General features: G+C 43.3%; 1 protein-coding gene and 1 long non-coding RNA gene across 2 annotated transcripts in view; one reads left to right on the top strand and one right to left on the bottom strand.

Annotated features, from left to right (window-relative positions):
- LOC128805975 (sodium channel protein type 5 subunit alpha-like) overlaps positions 1–1,092 on the bottom strand; it is a 207,134-nt gene extending 206,042 nt beyond the window's left edge. The window contains exon 1 of the mRNA XM_053975044.1: positions 1,051–1,092. The gene's annotated coding sequence lies outside the window, so the exon portion shown is untranslated. The remainder of the gene's footprint in view (positions 1–1,050) is intronic.
- A 2,833-nt stretch (positions 1,093–3,925) lies between these two features.
- Positions 3,926–8,119, top strand: LOC128811872 (uncharacterized). The gene is made up of 4 exons (XR_008438520.1): positions 3,926–3,994; positions 6,135–6,198; positions 6,380–6,574; positions 7,817–8,119. It is a non-coding gene; the product is annotated as an uncharacterized LOC128811872 (long non-coding RNA).
- The last annotated feature ends 13,538 nt before the right edge of the window (positions 8,120–21,657 follow it).

Genomic DNA, 21,657 nt, shown 5'->3' with positions numbered 1-21,657 from the left:
AGAGGAGTTAGGGACATTCCAGTTCTGGAAAAGTTTTCTTTTCCTCATTATTAGTAACTCTAATTACTTTGAAAGAAGAGCAATGAGATAAATCCTGTAGAGCCAGAAATGTGACCTGATTTCCTTCCTGATTTAGAAACTGTCACTTTGCAAGAGAAACCCAAAGAGACAGAGCCAGGTCAAAGTGGGCTCCTCAGTTTGGTCTGCAGAGTAAATAATAAACCAAGATCAATAGAAATATAACCAGGGTTTCCTTTTGGTAGGTGTTCATAAGGACGATCCTATTTAAAGGATAAATAAACACATGTTTATCTGAACTGATTGCAGTCATCCATGACACCGTGGAAGAGATATTCACTGCAAGCAAACAGAAATATACCCAACAGACTTCATGTATTTTGCTCCAGGTTAGATGGTGGAAGGAGGGAAAAGCAATGACAGAACTCCAACTATAAATTGCTTTATACCGTGATTAAGGCCCTACCTCAAGACAATGTGTAAACCCAAAGCAGAAATTCAAGTGGATATTTAAGAGTGATACTGCTTCTAAGTTACCAAAGTTCTATGTAAGAGAACTGAGAAATTAGTTGATGTCACCTTTTAACAATCAGGGCTATAATTTTCCAGAGTAAATCATCAGAGACAACTTACGAGGTAGCAGTTTTCAGGAAGAACTGAGCACCCAATCTCCAAAAACAACAGGTCCCTTTTATGATTTTTCAATTTGAGCTTTTAAAACCTAAGGTATTAAAGGTGATAACAGATGACAAGTTCCTTCTGAAAAGCAGGACTAGGATTTGCAAATGACCACCAACATGGTTTAATATGCAACCCAAAATGTTCTTTACTCCCATACATGCACAAAGGATTCCTTCAAGGGTAATGAGAAGTTAAACCAATCCCTATCTAACATCATAAATAGGATATTTAAAGAAATTAAAAGTCGCTATATTTCATTAATCTCCCACTCAGGATGACATTTCCTATCAGTAAATTTTTAAACATAATTTTGACAGCGTGCTTAAATCAAGAACACAGCAACTACTCAACCTTTTCCTGTCACATGTAAAGGTCCTGGGAGGCAGTAGCTGGTGCCACAGGTGTTAGTCCATCACACTGAGAACCGAGGCCACTTTCTGGTTCAAGCCAGGAATAAAATGCTCTCAACTCTGCTGCAGTTTTAAAGTCTGTACCCATGAGCTGTCATTCAGAGTCACAAAGTCTCGTGGTCTACATACCCCCTTCATGGTCAAGGTATTTAGGCTACATACCCAATGATGCAACTGAATACCTTTGTGACCTCTGACGAATGATTGAAGGCATGAAACAGGATCCGTTCCCTGCCACACTGTACAGAGCCCTGGCATGCTTTAAATCTGCAGGGCTCCTTGCAGCACAAACCACTTCTGTGTGAGAACTCTGGCTTTAGAAGCTGACCCTTCATGCCTGTAAAACCCTCAGAGCCTCAGACAGAAGAGCAAAGCTGCACTATGGATGATTCAGGGTGAGCGGCAAGAGCCGAGAAAAGCCACGTTACAACATCCAACTCCAATCATGAGCAAGTTCAGCAAAATATTAATCTGTGATTATTTCTGGCAATACTGCGATCTGCCCCCTACCAAAGTTACATAAACTCCACTCCTCAAGGCTGAGTCCTTTTGGCACATTAATCTAAAAATACCACAATTTCCATTGCTTATATGTTGAGACATTTGCCCCAAAAAGACAAGATATTTTTTATTAAGGACCCTCTGTCTCTGAAGCTCTCTGTCAACCACATTTGCCACTTGAAAAGGCTACATCAGATTAAAAAAAAAAAAAAATAATAAAACTAGTGGACATCACTCCAAATCCAGCTGTATCATTCCCATCCCATCCTGACGCTGCGCTCCCTCAACTTTTTTGGAACCGTTTCATCAAGGCAATGCACCCAAACCAGCAGAAGCAGCACTTCCAAAACCACCACTTTCTTGTTCCATTCAAATAAGAGGGTTTCACTCCTCACTGCCTCACAGCTCTGACCTTTCCAATTCTCTGCCACCACAAGCTTATGGGATCTGCCGGATCCATCTGCGTCTCCACCTGGTCTGCTTCCCCACGCCAAAAGCACGGATCAAATATACGTGTCTGAAAACACATCCCTGCTTTTTCTTCATACCAACCGGGGGGGAACCCCCTCGCCGGTTTAAGACAACAGGAAGCCTCCAAGACCACTTCTGCCAAACCCCGAAATCCTGGGAAATTGCAGCAAAATGAACTTCAGCACCTTGGACAGGACACAGGAAAATCGCCGAAATCGGCTCATTGGTCCCGAAAATGCCGTGTCTGGACATGACCCTATAGGACACATCTGCGGGCCTGTTTATTTTTAGTATTGACAAATCCTCTTTGAATCACCGTGTTTATTCCACCATCCACCCTGTGTTTTGGGAAGAGCTGCTCGCTAGCCCGGCAGTGGGAGAGATCGGGGCCACCAACTCCGGATCCAAGGCTCCTCTGCAGGAGCAGCCGCTGCCCCGGCTGTGACGGGAAAAGCTTGGCTCAAGCACTCGCAAGGCTCAGCTCACCCTTTGCATGGCAAAACGAGACCTGTTGCCGTAGATGTGCCTGGCTCGTGTGCTTATTCACTTTTTAGAAGCTCATCTCCACCTCCTCGCCCAAATCTCCAATAAAAATAAAATTGAAAGGTCTGATTTATTCCCATTGCAGCCACATTTCGGTTGCATAAGTTTTGCTTTAATTTAGCTTTTGTTCTCTCTCACGGTGCTCCCAGTATGTCACTGTTTCCCTCAGGGCTGCCTTGATAAAATCATGATCACCTTGCTGGAGTGCAGCAGAGCTCTCCCCGATTTGCTTTTATTTACATGAGCCAAGTCAAGATTTTAATTTGTGCCGGTAAAAACTCCAAATGTGTTAAGCAAAGGTGTTCTACAAACAGCTTTGGGGTGCTTGGTGCCGTTAAAAAGCAGACTTAAAATACATCAGCTCTTACAACAAGTAATACCAGTAACACCCTTGCTTGCTGTACAGAAGAATGATATATTTTCTCTGCCACTACAGAAATGACCAGTCCAGCTCATTTCTTCCCATCAACACCTGCCACTAGATTTCCACTCCAACACATCTGACACCAGATAACATCAACTGAACAATTGCAGAGTATTTTCTGCGTTGTTTGTTCTTCCCGGCACTTCTGGGTGCGGAAGCAAGATGGAAACTAAACTGAATGGCTGCCAGAACTACCTTTGAACAGCAATGTGCATCTTTATCTGCATGATCCTATATCCTCTGCTTCCACAGCCCAGCGCAAGCTTTGCTGCGTCAACTTCCCTCTGCTCCAGCCCCCGCTCCCTCTCTGCCGCCCTGCTCGGACGGGACGGTCGCGGTGCCGGTGCCGCCGCTCCTCCCGCCTCCAGGGAAACTTTGGGGAAGGGAAAACCCCGGCACTACTCATTCCTCCTCCGCGACACTCTCCGAACCGGGCATCCTTTCCGTTTCTTTCTTTTTATTATCATTTTATTAACGAGCAAACAAACAAGCGAACAAAATAAAAAGAGAGAAACTTACATTGGTTTATTTAATTTCCCCCGCTAAACCAAGAGTCCCAGAGCCACTTCATTGTATCCACAGAGTTTTAGTCCGCGAGCGGTCCCGTCCCGCGGGGAGGAAGGGCCCGGCTGCTGTGCGCGGAGCGCGCTGCCCGCCCGCCGCCGAGCGCGCATGGCTCGGAGCCGCCGCGCCGTCTGTGCGGCTGCCGCGGGAGCGGAGCGGAGCCAGCGCAGCCCCGGCCGGGCGGCGGGGGGGAGTGGGGAGGGATGGAGGGAGGGATAGAGGGATGGAAGGAGGGAGGGATGGAGGGACGGAGGCGCCGCCCGCCCCGCCGAGCGCGGCCGGGGCGGCCCCGCAGCGCCCCCTGCCGCCGGTGGGGGCAGCCCGTGAGGGGAAATGGCGGGGAGGGAGCGGAGCAGGCCGGGAAGCGGAGGAACAGGCAGAGGTAAGCGGCGGGGAAGGAGAAATGTGTGGCAGAGAAGTGGTGTGGTGGAAGGAAGGAAGGATGAGAAGGGCTGAGGGGGAAGAGGAGGATGGAAAAGGCACCGTGAAACGGGATGATGGAGTGCTAGAGTCATAGACTCGTTTACTTTGGAAAATGCCTCCAAGAGCATCAAGTCCAACTCTTAAACCAGCATGGCCAAGTCCGCCACGAAGCCCTGTCCCCAGGTGTCACATCTAGTGCCATGCTCTAGGGAGCGAGGCGGGATGAACGCGACTGAGGAGAAGAAAGTTGGGGTGGGGAAGGAGAGGGGAAAGCTGCAATGGAAGCTGGGGGTACCACAGGGACCTTGGAGAGAGGGGCTTTAATCAGGGCTGAGGGGATGGAGGAGAGGCACTGGCAGCAGGACGCAGCAAGGGGTCCCTCAGCACACAGAGGGAGGTGTGAACAGAGCCAAAGGCCGAGCCTCTGATCACCCCAACCAAACCCCGACCCTCCCAAAACCTAATAAATGTGCATGTCAGGTGGGAGCGAGTGCCTGCAGCTGCCTGACCCAGAGCCCCCAGCCTCAAGGAACAGCTCTGTGGATCGTGGTTACAGCACAGCAACTCTGATGAGTGAGAACAGCAGCTTTCACCCAAAATAAGCTGCCCAGCAGTGACTGGGAAGATCACAGATGGATAGATGTAGATGAAGATCTTCCAGCCACATGAAGTATTCAAGGTAGTAAAAGTGAAAGAAACTTCTGAAAAATTGAAAAAAAAAAAAAAAACTCAAATTACTGAGGTAAAACAGGACAAATGGGAGGCTGGCATAGCTTCATTGCTTCAATGTTTTGGGAAGTGTCTGCTGCCACTCTGGAAAGAGAGTGTGGAGCTGTAACAAATACTCAGGTGACAGCAGCTCAGGGTGGGGAAAGGTGCTGGGAGAAGAGCAGATCATTGAGGAAAAAAACTGAGGGGCTGCAGTGGCTCTGGGAAGGCAGTTGTTCACTCCAGTAGAGTGGACAACTGAGGAAGAGTAGGTGTCTGCTCAAGGACGAGCTCATGCTCAAGGGAATTATTGACTGAGGGATTCAAAATGTTCAAAGATGTGGAAATGCAGGAAATGATGGATTGTATCATAGGGAAAAGCTGGGTGAGGAAGAAGAGAGAAGGAGCTGAGAAGAAGGAGTGGAGGTCAGAGACTGGAAAAAGCTTACAAACAATGGGAGATGGAGGGGAATGAAGACCAAAAAAGGCAGAAAAAGATGGACCTGGGGAACAGAGCCTGTGAAAGCTGGCATTGCAAGATATGTGAGGCAGAAGACAAAGACAAATCCTCAAATGTTAACCTCTCAACATGAGGCTGAAGAGTGGCTGCTCAAAGGGAAGCAGGTTCTCATGAGGACCCAAAGAGATTATGGGGTGGGCACATCTTTGACCCCATAAAGACAGATGATGAGTCCTTGGCATCTCAGCCACTGTGCCAACACATCTCTGCAGGACATCTCTAAATTACAAGAGCAACATCATCTTTTCAGTGATATTTAGTGGATTTCCAACATCTTTTTTAAATTCAACCAAAAAAAGAGTTCACACCAGAGCGAGAAAGCTGTGCAAGGATGGCTGCTGGGGTCACACTGCTCATCCCAGCAGCAGAGCTCTGCTGGAAATCCTCCACACCGGGATGCTCACAGTGTGGTCCCACCCTATCAGTGCTCTCTGCACCCAGAAACACTGCCAGTTCTTGGGCAGCAGAACCAGCATCCCTGGTGGGGGGTACTCAGACTTTCAGAAACTCCTAGCATCGAGCCATGAAGTCAAAAAATGGCATTTCTTGCCCCAAACAGCTAAAAAATATTAGCATGAGGTAGTTAGGCTTATACAGAGAGGAGACACATGAACCTACTGCTGCTTCCTTTGAAGGAGGAGTAAATTTAATGGTTGGACTCAGTGATCTTGGAGCTCTTTTCCAGCCTCAGTGATTCTATGATTCATAGACTGCAGCAGAGTGCTCTGTGCTGATGGCACACCAGGTGTTGGTGTGTGTTTTGGGGCTGAATAGAAAGTTTGAGGGAATTTTTATTTTATATATTGTATACTATTATATATTAAAATATTTTTTAATATTCTATTCCATCCCATTCTTATTCCACTCACAGTTTATGAATGAAGGTCCTCTGTCCTGCCTTCTTCCTTCAGAGCTGCACCAGCAGTGATCTCAAGGTGAAGAGCAAGCAGCATCTCAGTGTCACAGATTTAGTAGCACAGCCAGGGAAAGGAGGGAAAAGCCACAAAATTTCACCTAATGTCCCATCCCCTGGTCCTGGATAATTTTTTTTGTCTTTCTTTTGCAGTCCATAAGCAAATTATTTTGTAAAATTTTAACTCTACTGCTTTTTTACAGAGGGAGGAAACACTGTTAAAACCTTGTTGAAGCACCAGGATGACCCATCTGTTTCATGTGTCTTTACAAATACAGAAATTACTCATAATACTAGAAAATCCTCAATCCTGTGGTAATGAAATCAGCTCAATCTGAACTCAGCTTATAGAAAAAAACAGCAATATTTACAAAGGGAATAAATCAGATTAATAAAAGGTAGGAAGAAGTACAAGAGAAGGAAAACTACGTTTAAATTTTTTTCCATGCCAGGAGCAGGACTGATATGGTTCCCCCATTTTCCACCCCCCCAAAAAAAAAATCCCTTCCCTCACTTTTCAAGCATTTATGTGCTATTTGGGTTCTTCTTTTTAAATTGCCTCCCTTCAGAAGACACAGAAATGTCACCCAGGAGCTTTGTCACACAATGAAAGCATTTCACACAATGAAAGCAGCATCTCCAAATCCCACAGCAAGTGGGAAACACCTTTGGCACAGGAGACCTCATAGTGCAAACACTAATCACGAGGTAGCCATGCTAACTGGAGCCCCATAGACATGCTGATCAGAGAGAGAAAAATGTATTAAACCTGTGCTGCCTTGTCAAAATATTCCTCTCTGCAAGAAGCAGTCAGGTAATGCTGGCTTTCTGAATGTCTGAAAAAGTTCAGGCAAGTCAGCTGAAACCTAGTAAATGTACACATCAGGTGGAAGTAAGTACCAGCAGCAAAAAAAAAAAAATACTATGGGAGATCAGTTGGTGTCATCTTTCTCTTCTCTTCAAAAAAATACCTTTTTCCCCACAAAGTGAGCACTGCATTCTTAAAGGGGTTATAGACAGCAGTGCCTGGTTGCAAAGATCCATTTGTTCTCCCAAAGATGCTCATAGAGCCTTTCTTTTAGCTCAGTGACATTTGTCACTGCCTTTTCAAGGAAATAAAGAGTCTGAAAAATATGCAGTTCCTGAAAGCCTGAGTTTGGAAAAAGGTTTTAGTTTAAAATGTATTCTGTCTTTTTTTTTCTTAAAACAAACAAGCAGAAAAAAAAAAAAGGTTAAAAGTGCTCTTCTCTTGTGAAATTCAATTTGGAAAAAAAGAAAAAGAAGTATTTTCCTTCACAATTTGAAAGGTTTCTCCATGCCCTCCCACCTTGCTAGCACTCAGTGAAATGCTTTTGCTTTCCACAGACCTCGACTTTTTATAAACCCTTTTACTACCTGGGATAAGTGCTGTGAGAAGCTCCTTTAGCACGAGGTGCCATGAGGCTGTAGTGCATAAAATTCAGTTTAGCCAACACTTCCCTCTACTGGGAAAGAAAAATACTGTCATTTGTTTTAATTCCCTTTGAAATAAAGGGAGAGGCCAGGGTATCAAGGGGTTTTCCTGCCCAAAGATGGGAGATCTGGGGGCATGTGGGATGAAAAAAGGGCAATCACCAATACACTTCTCTTTTATTAACCAGGCAAAAGAGATTTGGAGACCCCGTATTGATTGCCCTTCAAGGAACATAGCAGCGTGTGGCAGCAGTGCCGACCGTGATCCAGGGAGGCCGCCAGCAGCAGCAGGGAAAACAGATCAGACAAGTCTCTGTTGTTTAGTAGGGGAGTCTGTTTTATTCCACCCCGTGCCAGGGGGAGCAGAGGGGCAGAGGCCCGGGAGCTTGAGCAAAGCTTAGAGAGCCCAGAGCTGAGGGCAAGAGAGAGAAGTTCCCGTTACAATACAATAAATCTTCTTCTGTGCTAAATATTCTAATTTTCACTAACCAGTCTAGTACAAGATACAAATCCTATAGCATTTACCTACAGCCTATAAGAATCATTACATTACCATACTGTGTTACATTTTAAACCCTAAAATCTACCCTTCAGACCCTTTCTGCCAAGCTAGAAGGGTCTGCTCTGACCCTTGGACCTGTCTGCAAGCAGAGGGTGTTGTTTCATCAAAAGGGGATTACTTTCAGCTGGCCATACCATTGTTTTCCAGTTGTTCAGTAACCAAGGCTTGGTATCTCAAAGCTTACTTTCATTTCAATCTTGCTTATAGTTTCCATACTCTCAAAATCTTTTGCCAAGCAATCATATTTATAAGGCTTTCCTGTTTCATCTTCCCCAACAAAGGAGGATTCCCACAAATTCCCTTCGCTGATGGTTTCCCAGCCCCACTGAGAGGGAATAACCAAACCAGCAGGTCTGGGACGCCCCCACAACCCCACTACACCATGCTAAGGAATAAACAAGGTCAGCCCACTGTGTGAAATGCCCTGTGTGGATCCCACACTGAATCACAGCAGGGATGATGTTAAAGTTTCATTGTATAACACACTCTGGGATCTGGGCTTATTCCTCCCTCTAATGAGAGTCCTGATTCCTCCTCATCCCCCCCACTTCACTTCCAATAAGCAAAGAGCCCCTGACACAAACCCAGCTGCTGTGTCAGGATACATCTGTATCAGTCTTCAGCTTCTGTCTTTTAATTAAGTGTATCATCCTCATGGAGCAGCCTTCATCAAGCATCCATGGGGAAATCCTGTAACGCCTGGATAAATTGCTACATTTGTTCAATCAGACTCAAAGATATAACCCTAAAGTGAGCTTGTATAATTTAATGGGGGGAAAAAAAATTACAGGCTGGCAGTGCCTCTGTTAATGGCTGTGTCCAAGTGTAAAGAAAGCATTCAGTGCTCTGATAGACATAACAGCTCACATCATTAAAGTAAAATTAATTTTCCTCTCCCTGAAATGTCTCACCTCTCAATCCCTCCAAAATTAGGCCACTTTATGTCTAACCAGAAGACAGCTGCATTTTAATTTATAGGGGGAAGAAGGTTATGCTGGGCTGAATTATGATCCATTACCATGCTTTTGCCACCTGTGGACAGCACAAATATTTGGTGATTAGGCAGTTCAGAGAGCAGAGGAACACAGCTTCACTAAGAAGGGAAAATCATTTACATAGGATTTCCCAATTAGCAAGCTCAGAAAGGCAGAGCTTGAGTTTCCAGAAAAGCTTTCTCTGCTTTTTGGAGGAAGTAAAGATACCCAAGCACCCCCTTTCCCTACATCAGATAAAGCCTCCTAAAATAGGGATGGTCACATTCTGAGCCTTTGCAAAGTGAAAATTTGTTCCCTTCTTTTTGTATCAAAAGCATGACTTCAAGACACAAAAATCTTTTTATCCCTTCCACTTCTGTAAGAGAACATCAGAACTAAAACCATCTCTGACAGAGTCAGAGTAAGCTGGTTGATTGACTGGTTTCAAACACCTGCAACCTGTAGTTAGAAACAAGCCTTGAAAAGCATTTTTGAGGCACAGCTGACAAGAAAATCCTCACAAGGACGGCAAGGAAATTCCAAGTGATAATTTTCTGCATTTAGTACCCTGAACCCTCTTTTTTTTCACTGCAGTCCATCATGCCCTCCCTGCTCCATTTTAGCATTAATTAAAGGCAAGCTTCCTTCCACTACATTTACTTAATATTTTACATGAGTCATGAACCATTTCCTTTTTATTAATTTGAATCTCCTTATTAATTTCAATGCCTATTAGTTTGTATTCAGACTCCACCATTTCAGCTTCTGGGAAGTGCTTAGGGTACAAAGACCTAAGCAATAATGACCACATTGTTTTCCAGCACAGAAACAGTCCTGGGGACTTCCTTAAGACTGCTCTAGGCCTGTTGGTGCTCACACAGGTCAGATCTTGGGCAAATTGTGGTCACAAGTGGTTAAGTGACTCAGAATTTCTAAAGAAACCTGACCAATCTGAGGCAAATTGAACTGTGCTCTTCTCCTGTTCCTTTTCTTGTAGAGTTTCCTGTAAGGGCACTGAAGGACAAAGATGATGTAGAAACCTTTCTCTGGTACTCCCCATTGATCCTTTCATCCTCAAGTATTAAATTCACAGGTTGTAGTCCACTCTGCTCTGACTATCCATGTTATTTGCAAAAGTGTCCACAGAGCATAAAGATGTGACAATATTTTCTTCTGAGAAGAGGACAACATGAGGACAGCCAGGGAAATGACCACACGTCAGTTGGACTCCATGATCTTAGAGGGCTTTCCCAACATTAATGGTTCTGTGATTCTATGACTGAATTCAGGGATTATAATTATTATTTTTTCAGCATCTTCAAGCTGATCAGCCTAAGGAGCTCCTGGTGGACATGAGGCTTGCCCTTAAGCTCTTTTAACTCTGAAACTCTTAGCCTGATACCACAAAGAATAATTTAGGTGGGAAAAGACCTCCAGGATCATCAAGCCCCACAGCCATTAACTTAATACTGCTCAGTCCACCACTAAACCATGTGGTACATGATATATCCACATATTTTTCAAACCCTTCCAAAAGATAATGACTTCACTTCTCTGGGCAATGTGTTCCAACCTGAATGCTCCTTTTGTGAAGGAATTTCTCTGAATATACAATCTAAACCTACCCTAATGCAAGCTGAGGCCATCTCCTCTTAGCTTGCTGCTTGTTATCAGGGAGAGGAGACAAACCCCTAGCTGTCTACAGCCTCCTTTAAGGCAGAGCACTGGCAGCAGGTTGGGTTGGGGATCCTGCCCCTCAACCCAGCCCCAGCAAGGCACATCTGGATGCTGTGTCCAGTTTGGATTTCCTCAGGGCAGGAGGGACACAGAGCTCCTAGAACAGGCCCAGTGGAGGTTACAAAATTGATTAAGGGGCTGAAGCATCTCTCTCACAAGGCTGAGGGACCTGGGCCTGTTCAGCCTTGAGAAAAGGTGGTTGAGGGGGGAATCTCACACATGTGTATCAGTATCTGAATGGAGGTGTCAAGGATGGACCAGGCTCTTCTTGGCAGTGCCAAGAGACCCAGTCTTGAGCAGAGCTCCACCCTCCACCTTTGAGTGAATTCTGCACAATGAAAACCAATTGCCTAATACATGCATGTCTTAGTTTAACCCCAGACAGTAATTAAGCATCACACAGCCACTTGCTCACTCCCCTACCAGTGGCATCGGGGAGAGAATTGGAAGAACAGAAGTGAGAAAGTTCATGGGTTGAGATAAAGACAGTTTAAGAGAAAAAGCAAGAGCCACACACACAAGCAAAGCAGAACAAGGAATTAATTCTACACCCCCCCTGGGCAGGCAGGTGTTCAGTGATCCCCAGGAAAGCAGGGCTCCGTCACATGTAATGGTCACTTGGGAAGATAAAAACCATCCTGCTCACTATCCCCCCCATTATTCTTTATTCCCCCTTACTTTATACACTGAGCATGACATCACATGGTCTGGAACCCCTTGGTCAGTTAGGGTCAACTGTCCTGGCTGTGTCACCTCCCAGTTTTCCCACTTCCCTCACCAGCAAGGCACTGTAAGAAGCAGAAAAGGCCTTGGGTCTGTGCAAGCCCTGCTCAGCAATAACAAGAACACCTCCATATTACAAAACCTGTTTCCAGCACAAATCCAAATAGTCCCATACTAGTTACCATGAAGAAAATGTATCCCAGGCAAACACAGCACATTCCACCCCTTGTTCCAGATCATTGGCATCATAGTCAGGTGATAAAATAGCCAACACAACTTAATTAACCATGACTCCCCTTCCCATCCTTCAAAGCAATAAACAGATGAGGTGTCTGAATGACCAAAGCCCAAGACAAGAGGCCATGAACTTCCAGTCCTTCACACAAGGGGCATGAAACCTGGTCTGAACGCACATGAGAAGGGTATGTAGGGAGCCAAGCAGAGCCCCCATCATCTCACTGGAGCTCTCTGCTGTGAAGAGGCTTCAATCCCAGCAGTAAAAGCCTCTGGCAGTGGGAATGTGGGCCAGAGAGTCTCATCAATGGTCAGAGTAGTTTTCTTAACAAGGTCTACACCAAAATGTGTTCATTTAGTCCACAACTTTGGCTCCATCCGTCACAGTGGCCACTCAGGACGGGAGGAATGGTGTGTTGCATGAGTTACTGAGCACCAAACCCATCTCAGACCAGGTCACTCTGCTCTTTCAGTGCTTGTTTTAATGCTTTTCCTCCACTGGTCCACCTGGCTCCTGGTACAATGAATCCTGTAACATGCATAGTCCTCCATGGCTGCAGGGAGCTGCTCCTCATCATCATCTTCACCACAGGTTTCACGGGCATCTCTGCTCCCCTTCCTCCAAAGTGTTGTTCCACCCATGGGAAACAGCTCCCCACAAACTTCTCCAACAGAGATCCTTCCCACAGGCTGCAGTTCTTCACACATGTGATGATCTCCACAGGATCACAGCCTCCTTCAGGCATTAACCTGCTCCATTCATGGGCTCATCCACAGTTCACAGTCCCTTTGGCAGGAGTTCACACTTGGAGTCCCAGCCTGTCCAGCTCAGCAGCACAGACACACCAGTGATGCCCTGGCCATCTGCCAGCCCAGGCAGGGCTGTTATCATCACCAGGGCTGTTATCAATATGTGCTCAGGTACAACAGAGTATCTTGACCAGCAATTGCAAAAAGGAGCCACTAACGAGGCTCTAATACACAGCCAGGCAAGTGAGCCCCCCAGAGGGCACAGGAGCCTGCCAATTAATAGCTAAACAGCAATAACAGCTATTAAATCAATCAAATCGCTCATCATCTCTAACCCTTCGAGCTGCACATTGAGAATGACAAAAAGTCTGTTGTGGTTTAATCCCAGGCAGCCACCTTGCCACCAGCAGGATCAGGGAGAGAATCAGAAGAGAAAAAGTGAGAACTCATGGGTGGAGATAAAGACAGTTGAAAAGGTAAAGCAAAAGCCACACACATAAACAAAGCAAAAAAAAATTAATTAATTTGGCACTTCCACAGGAAGGCAGGTGTTCAGCCACCTTCAGGAGAGCAGGGGCCCATCACACATAGTGGTGACTTGGGAAGACAAATGCCATCACCCTAAACATCCCCCCATTTTATTTAGTGAGCATTATACCATGTGGTGTAGAATATCTCTTCGGTCAGTTGGGGTCAGATGTCCCAGCTGTGTCTCCTCCGAACTTCTCATGCACCCCCAGACCCCTTAGCAGTGTGGCAGCACAAGAAGCAGAGAAGGCTTTGATGCTGTGCAAGTGCTGCTCAGCAATATCCAAAACATCTCTAGATTGCCAACACTTTGTTCAGCACATCTAAAACTAAATCTAAAACTTAGTCCCATACTAGTTACTGTGAAGAAAATTAACTCTCCCCAAGCAAAAATCAGCACAATTCACCAGCTATGTGTTCTGAAAGGTGAAGAGTCAAGTATTAACCATCACATCTTTGGGCTTTCTGCTTCTCTCTTTGGTCTCTTTGCTAGCAGCCTGCAAACTTCTCACCCTCTCCTGCTTACTCCCAACGCCTATTTTTATATTTCCATCACATATCACCACAAATTTCTCCCTCATCTCTATGCAGAAAGTAGGTTTAGACTAGGCTAACGGCAGCTAATGCAGCAGGCCCAGTTACCTCCTGAGAAAAATTACATTGAACACATCAGGTTCTCAAAGCATCTAGAAATTCAACCTGTTAAAAATGGAGTCTTTCAAATATTTGTTTTACCTCTTTGGAGAAGATTTTATACAAGCCTATAACTACTCAAGCTGTTCATATTTCATCTTTAATGCAAGATCCTTCCTTTGACAAACAGAGCCCTTAAGAACCAGATGCCCTTGACTGGAAATGTTCCATTAAAGCACATCAGTGCCACACTGAACCACCACATCCTGCTTTTCCAAGCTGATCCCTCTGAGTGCAGGGTCAGACCCTGACTGGGTGCTGAATCTGCTCCTCAGCATCAAGCAAAGTCCAAATTTTTTTTCCTCCTCTGCAATATTTGAGTGCTCTCTCAGTGAGAGTTTCTTTTATTTACTCTTTCATCATGATTTGGGAGTGGCTGCAAAAGGGATAGGGCTGGGGCTTCTGCCAGATTTTTGGGGGGAATTGCTCTCTACTCAGCACAAACACAGAAAATAACACAAAATCCTAACATTTGACTTTGGTCTCCAAAAGAGTTGGGAGACTACAACAGCCCCCTCTTTTCAGGGCATTTTGAAGTCCAACAGCAAGAATGGAAGCTGGAGAAGAACTTCCCACCACCTCTTAATTCTCACGTGTTGCTTTTTCTAACGGATTTTCACTCCTTAGCCCTTACTGTACTCATGTTCATATAGATAAAACAAAAAGGACAAATGAAAGCTAATTTCCACATTGTTTAAAGTAAAAAAAAAAAAAAGTTGAACAGCAAACATAAGTAAGACACAGGCAGGAACTTCTGAATGCAATGACAATGGGTCCCATTTTCTTTTACATGTGGGGTAACTACTTAACTACTTTTCAAGTAAAAATGGGAACAGGTAAATCCCTCCTGTCAGTCCCACTCCAAAAACATACCACAACTCCAAGTGAAGTCTCCTTTCACACCTCAAACAGAACATTAAAGACAAAGAAAAGTACATCCTATAAAACAGACAGGCAAACAAATGCAGTCCTGCCTTTAGAAAAAAAAAAATTAAAAAAATCAAGGCTAAACTCTCCAAGACCACAGACATAGAAAACCTGGCTGGAACAACAATCACAACAAAATCTTCTCTACAAAAACAGAGAAATATACCCATATCTGCATTACTGTCTTGTTAGATATGATTGCTACTACTAACATCCATAGATTTAGAGCATAGGTACTAACAAACCCTAATCCTTACTCCAACAACAACAACCAAACAGAACACACCAAAGCTTCCCCCCCCTAAAAAAAAATCAAAATCAAACAAACAACAACAAAAAAAAAAAAACCACTCAACAACAAAAAAAAACCAACCAGCCCAAAACCTAAACATCAAAAAAATCCCATCACCTCCCCAAAAACAAACAAAAAACTCAACAACCCCCTTCCAAAATAACCCCAAAACCAAACCCCAAGCCAAAAACCCAAATTAAAAAAAAAAAAAATCAACCAAAAAAAACCCCAAAAACGTCACCACCACTCAAATGTTCCCAACCTACCCACACCTCTCCTGCCTTATAAATAGTTTGTTTTCTAATTGTTTATCCCTTTCAGCTGTTGCCTGGTGGATGAAGATGTTAACCCATTCCTTGGCACATCCAATTAAGCTCCCAGCTGTTGGTTCCTGCTCTTCAGCTCCACCCAAGGAGGTGAATGAATATTGGCTGCCTGCCATCCCGGCCATAACGACCATGCCAAACTCAGCTGTGTTATTGATTTGTCAGATACAGGCAGATGTTGACAAGAGCCAAAATGTTGCTTGATTGTTGAGAAAATGCCTGTGTGAAAGGTTTTAAGAGCTCCTTCCACTCACATGAAAATAATAAATACAGAGGTGATAGTGAGTAGCATTTTCACTGAAGGTACTAAATAAAATTTTATTGTAGCATTAAAGGTGTATCAAGAACCAGTGACTAAAGTCAAGCTAATTTAAGTGAAGAGGTAAGCTTTAACTGTGAGGCTGATTAACTGTGAAACAAATTACCAGGTGGAAAACATTCTCTTTGATGTTCTCAAGTCAAGAGCTGGAACCCCAGCAGAACAAATGGCATTAGTCAAATAAAGACAAACCCACCTTTAAGATATTTGTCAGCACTGACCTGCCTTTCCATTTCTTTTCAGTGAAAATATGGAAAATCCCTTTCCACTTTCTGGTGTTACTCTCCCTATATATATATATATATATATATATATATATATTTAAAATCTCAGTTAGGAACCATCTCAATCAACTTGATAGCATAAGCAAACACATATTGGAGTATTGGATCTTACTGTTCTGGGGAAACTTGTGCTTTGCAACCAACAGGGTACAAATGACAAATTTTCCACGTGCATGTTCCTGTGTGCAAGAGGCCTGGTCCATAGCCGTGGGATCATGGCAAGCTTCCACAGGGAAGACTCACCACAGGAAAACTGCAAACTGCATGCTCTTATGGACTTTGGAGGGAGTGTAGTTGATGCAGACTGTTCAAAACAAACATTGCTCAATACTCTGGTTTAACCCTCACATTTATTCCTCTCTCAGGCACAATCACATCTCTCGACTTTTGTTTTGCAGGATTGAAGAAACCTGGATTCCAATTTTCTTTCTAAAGGCTTTCTAATTTCCTGTCCATTGTAGAAACCCTTTAAATCTTGTTTGGTTCATATGAATCTTCCTTAGGTATCTCATACCAGCGTGTGCAGAGTTGCAGCCTCACCAGTGCCTCCTCTTTGCCTCAGCACCACCTGCCCCCCACAGGCTGTGTCTCAGCTGCCAGAGCTTCACTTCCCTTTCTCTGTTTCAGGATTGCACCATGTTTCACATCCCAGCCTTTCTGTTCCAGTAGCTGATCCAGGTCTCCACAGGGATCTGCTGTTCCCATCCCCTGAAAGCACATGTCCCCATTTGGCCCCCAGTAGAGCACTTCATGCTCTGCCCCATTGCATCCTCTCAGGATATCAGGGGATAAGATTTGCCACATTCTTATTTCTTAGAAAATACATTTCAAACATTTTAAATTCAATTTTCCTCTTTCCTTCAAATCTTTGATTGTTTCCTCTCCAAAATGTGTCCCGCAGCTCTGCAACGTACTTAATTCAGATCAGCAAGTCTCTGCTTGAGCTGCTTGTTGCCTCCTTTTCTAATGCAAATATTACATTTAGGTTGGATTTTGTGGATTCTTTCTCTCCTGCAACCTTTTCTGATTTGACAGGTTCTCATAAAATCCTTAGAGAGAGAGATCTGCAGGTTCGTGTGCCAGTTCTCAACAGGATTTTTTCAAAGGGGTTTTTCTGGACCCAGCTCCATTGTTTTAATTCCCTTCTGTGTCCATCCATGGATTTACTCACATTTCCCTTAAAACACTTTTTGTCTGCCAAGGAAAATATGATCCCATATTGAAAATAGTGTTCACCAAAAATTAAGGAGATATTTACCTGATATTTATAATATATATAGATAAATTTTAAAGCTATCCAAACCCTCATCCCTGCCCCTTTTTAAACCAAACTCACATCTTCTTTACTTTTTCTTCTTCTTTCTTATATAGCCAGTGATTTACTTTTTATTGTTTCAGCTTCCTATTCATGGTGTAATTCTCTTTTACACTGGAAATTCTCACTCATTTTTTTTTCTGACCTTTAAACTGCAGCTTTCTTTAAGCACAACCCTTCTCCCCCTCCCTCTAAGCTCTCTACTTCCTGCTAATACTTTTTCAGTATTAACAGTTATTTATCTGTTCAGGTTTCACTCTCTATAATTGAGACAGAGGTCCCACTTTTTTTGTTTTCATTGAAAATGTCATTTTGATCGAAAACCACTAGGAGGAAGCATTCAACAAGTTTCCCTGTCCAGATGTAGATCCCAGTCTTAATTTTATTAAATTCAGATAGTTTTGAGCAGGAACTAAGTGGCCTGCTGGATCACAGATCCCCTTGAAAGTGCTGTGGCACATAACCCCTTGAAAACACGTGTAACTATTTACCTTCCAGTCAAACTGGCTTCTCTGCTCCTGCTAAAATCAGTTTTGTGACTCCATCCTCTGAAGAACAGAAACCACCTCTAATTTACAAGTTAATTCCCCCCTGACTATTCTATTTGTCTTCTAAACGTTTTTCTCCCTTCCTCATATTTTCCCACCTGCTTTATTTACTGAGAGTTATGATGCCTCCTCTCAGCTGTTATTTCTAGGCTGAAAACACTAAGCTTCTCATATCACATATTATTATTCATCCTAGCATTGCTTCCCAGCACATGATCTAGTTTTAATTCACAACTGTTGAATTGCAAAGATCTCTGGTGAACAGGAGGAAAAAATGTTGCCTTTCTTTCAAGCACAAGTGGGGTTTCATGTAGCTCCATCAATTTGCCCAAGAGCTGAGAACTAAATTATTCACGTGGTTCAGTTAATGATAGTCTCAATGGTAAAGACAGTTTAGCTTATGCTACAGGTCCTGAAGAAAATATTTCTGAAGAAAATAGCTTTTTATTCATTAGTTCCTTTTTTTTTTCCCACCTCCTTTAACACTTCTGACTGGTTTGCAATTATTCAAGGATTTTCCATTACTTTGATTTCCTGTGAAAAATGTGCGTGCTTTAGGGGGTAAAATGAAGCCCACTACAGAGAGGTACAGATGTTCTTGAGTTCTCATGTCATTCATTCATATATTTATTTTTCCTCATCACTATCAAAGGAACAAACTGATACATCACAGTGTTGAGCTCATATTTCTCTTGGGCTGTCAAAGGGAAAAGCTCTCAGGCCTCATTTTTTTTTTTTGTCTGCATTAATAACCTCTTTAAAATTAAATAATTTGGGGTAAAATTTTAAGTGATATATAGTTTATGGAAGATGTAACTGTTATAGAGACCAGGCTGCTAATGCAGCCTGGATTAAATGACTAAAATCACATGAAATATTGCTCTGAATGACCAAAAAAGGAAAGCAATTCATCTGGAAATAAGGCTGTATGTCACACTGCCACCACAGAAAAACATGATGTTTGTAAAGACATCAGTAGAATCCAAAATTAAGAGGCTCAGAGGTGAACCAGAAGGATTTTGAAGATTATTTATTTCCAAGGACACATTTTATAACTGCCATGCTTATATTCAGAATTTTATCTCCCAAATGACTGGGGCCTCCTTGTGGCTTGAAAGATTTTCTTGTGGCCTTTCATTACATAAAGAGGGTTTATAAGAAAGATGGAGGGAGACTTTTTATCAGGGTTTTAGACTGAAAGAGGGTAGGTTCATCTTTGAGATAAAATATTTTTCTAAAAGGATGGTGATGCCCTGGCACAGGTTCCCAGAGAAGCTCTGGCTGCTCCTGGATCCCTGGAAGTGTCCAAGGCCAGGTTGGACAGGGCTTGGAGCAGCCTGGGATAGTGGAAGGCGTCCCTGCCATGGCAGGGGTGGAACTGAATGGTCTTTTAGTCCCTTCCAACCCATGGTCCCAGAACCATTCTTTGATTCTGTGATTAAAGAATATGGCAAGGGAACTGTCTTCCCTAAAATAGTACCACCTTGACTCAAAGTTTCTGCAGAAGATAAAAGTCACCCCAGCGGGTATTTATAATTTCTTACACCAACAAACAATTCACTTCGGGTACCAAATGAACTTTGGCATCTGATCTCCTACATTGGTGGAGCTCTGGCTCTGTTTCAGGGTGGCCTTTCCAGAGAGAAGGACATCAGTGATGCTTGTATATATCTGACCAACAATTAACTGCTCTTACAATAAAAAATTACTTCTTCCTGGCACACAAACTGGCAAAGATGAATCACACCACATTTAGGTATGGATGTGTTTAACACAATCTCCTGGGAGGATGTGACACCAGGGCTGTTCAGTGCACACCCAAATCCATGAGAATGATGCATGTGGCTCATTACTGCTCCTCAATGCATCCTGCACATCTTGGGGAGCTGACACTGAACAGGCTGGAGCTGGGAAACACCATCCCACCAGTGCCACGTAGTCAGCTCCTGAGCTGGGGTTGCTCATATGCTGTGAAAGTGGTTAAAAATAATTTTAGCCAGATAAATCCATTTAATTTCATTAATTCTTTTACAGTTGTTAGATTTATTTTTTTATTTGAAGGAATAGAGCCCCTGGGTCCTAAAGGCACATAGCTGTTGACTTTTCTGATATAACACAGATTCACTGTGCATCTACATTAAAATCTGAGGAAGTATTAGTCAAAACTAATTAAACCATTTCAGGAATGACTAGGGAGAAGTTAAGGGAATACCACAGATGAAACTAAAAGGTACTATAAATATTATTTATTTGCATCAGTCTTCAGACATTATTAACTGAAAACAAAGTCTCGTTATTAGGTGTAATTTACCATCCATAGTAAAAGAGAATTTCTGTCCAAAAAGCTCACAATCTGCAGAGGTGGAAAAGACAGGAGAAGAAAGCGACACAAGACATAAGAATATAACTGCTACCAGAGAGAAAGGACATTAAAGAGAGAGAAGAAAACTTGCTGCAGGTTGCAAACAAGTGCACAGCAGGTCCCACTGAAGCACTGGGTTCTTTTCTGGCTGAAATCAGTGTGGAGAGAAAAGCTCACCTGAGCCTTGCCAGAACCTGCCAAACCCAACAGTGATCACAGAGCTGCAACCTTGCAACTAAGAAAAATAAAAAGCATCTTAAACCCTAAAGACATTAGTGTACATAAGAAATTAAAATGTCAGGGGTAATTTGTGACTACATCTAGTATGTGACAAAGGGAAACACAGCAGTCCTTAGACAGCAAAGTGCATCAGCTGGACGTATCTCCAAAGTAAACGTACACAGGACAAAAGAGTAAGTAGTGTTTGGGCGTGTGTTTTTCTGAGAAGCCCAAAGTATGAGGACATGAAGATAAAGGACTTCATAAGGAAAATGTGGTGAGATGAGAAATCATAAGAGCCCATCTGCACACGTAGTTCCACAAGTAGAATTTGTGATTACATCCTTAGGCTTATGTTAACCCTAGACCCAAGTATTTCAACCCAGATTTCATAATTGCCTATGTTACTCATAATTTGTTCTCTTCTAACCTTTGCAGGAGAGAGAAGGCTGGTTCTCCCATCAGAAAAACACAGGCAGGAGGGAGAAAGGCTCCTACCTCCCAAAGGGACATATCCATGGCCACAGATGATGTTCATCACCGTGACTAAGGATGCCTCTGATGGGTCCCATGTGGAGCTCCCCAGCCTTGGTTTCTGGTGTCTAAGGGAGTGGCTGAAGTGATATCACCAATTTCCAGCCAGTGTTATTTGTGTTTCTCCTCTCTGCCACATTGTCAAGAATGAACTTGAACACAAAACTCAGCTGTTAGGAGAAGTTTGAGGAAAGTATGCAACAAATGCAAATTTTTTATGGAGTGATTGATGGTACAGCTGCCTTCACCTCACTGCCAGAGGAAACTGGGTTAAAAAAAATAATCCTCACAGGCAAAACAAAGTAAGGTTTTGCTCTGCTCAGTATGACTTCTGTAATACTAAGAGTTGTATTTATTATTTCATTAAATGTCAGTAACACAACTATGATAACATACATGCCATGGTTTATTCTGTAAATCGATCATATGGGAAGAAGTCCACTATACTGTGGAATATCTGTGGATCATGCAGGGTCTATGTTTGTGGCACATCTGTCCCCAAACATAAAAAAGATATCTAAAAAATCATCAGCAATTTGCTAAACAGGTTTATATTGATGGTAGCAATTAGAAATGGAATAAGTTTTAGCTCCTTTCCATTCCTCAATTTATACTCATATTGACATTCATTTTCTGTTCTCCAGTAGATCCATTGGTGCTTGGACTTTTCTCTGCTTCCTGTACAGGGGAAATATCAGCTGA

Source organism: Vidua macroura, chromosome 1 (genome assembly GCF_024509145.1).
Source record: "Vidua macroura isolate BioBank_ID:100142 chromosome 1, ASM2450914v1, whole genome shotgun sequence".
Lineage (NCBI taxonomy): Eukaryota > Metazoa > Chordata > Aves > Passeriformes > Viduidae > Vidua > Vidua macroura.
This window is presented reverse-complemented; position numbering and strand designations above follow the sequence as displayed.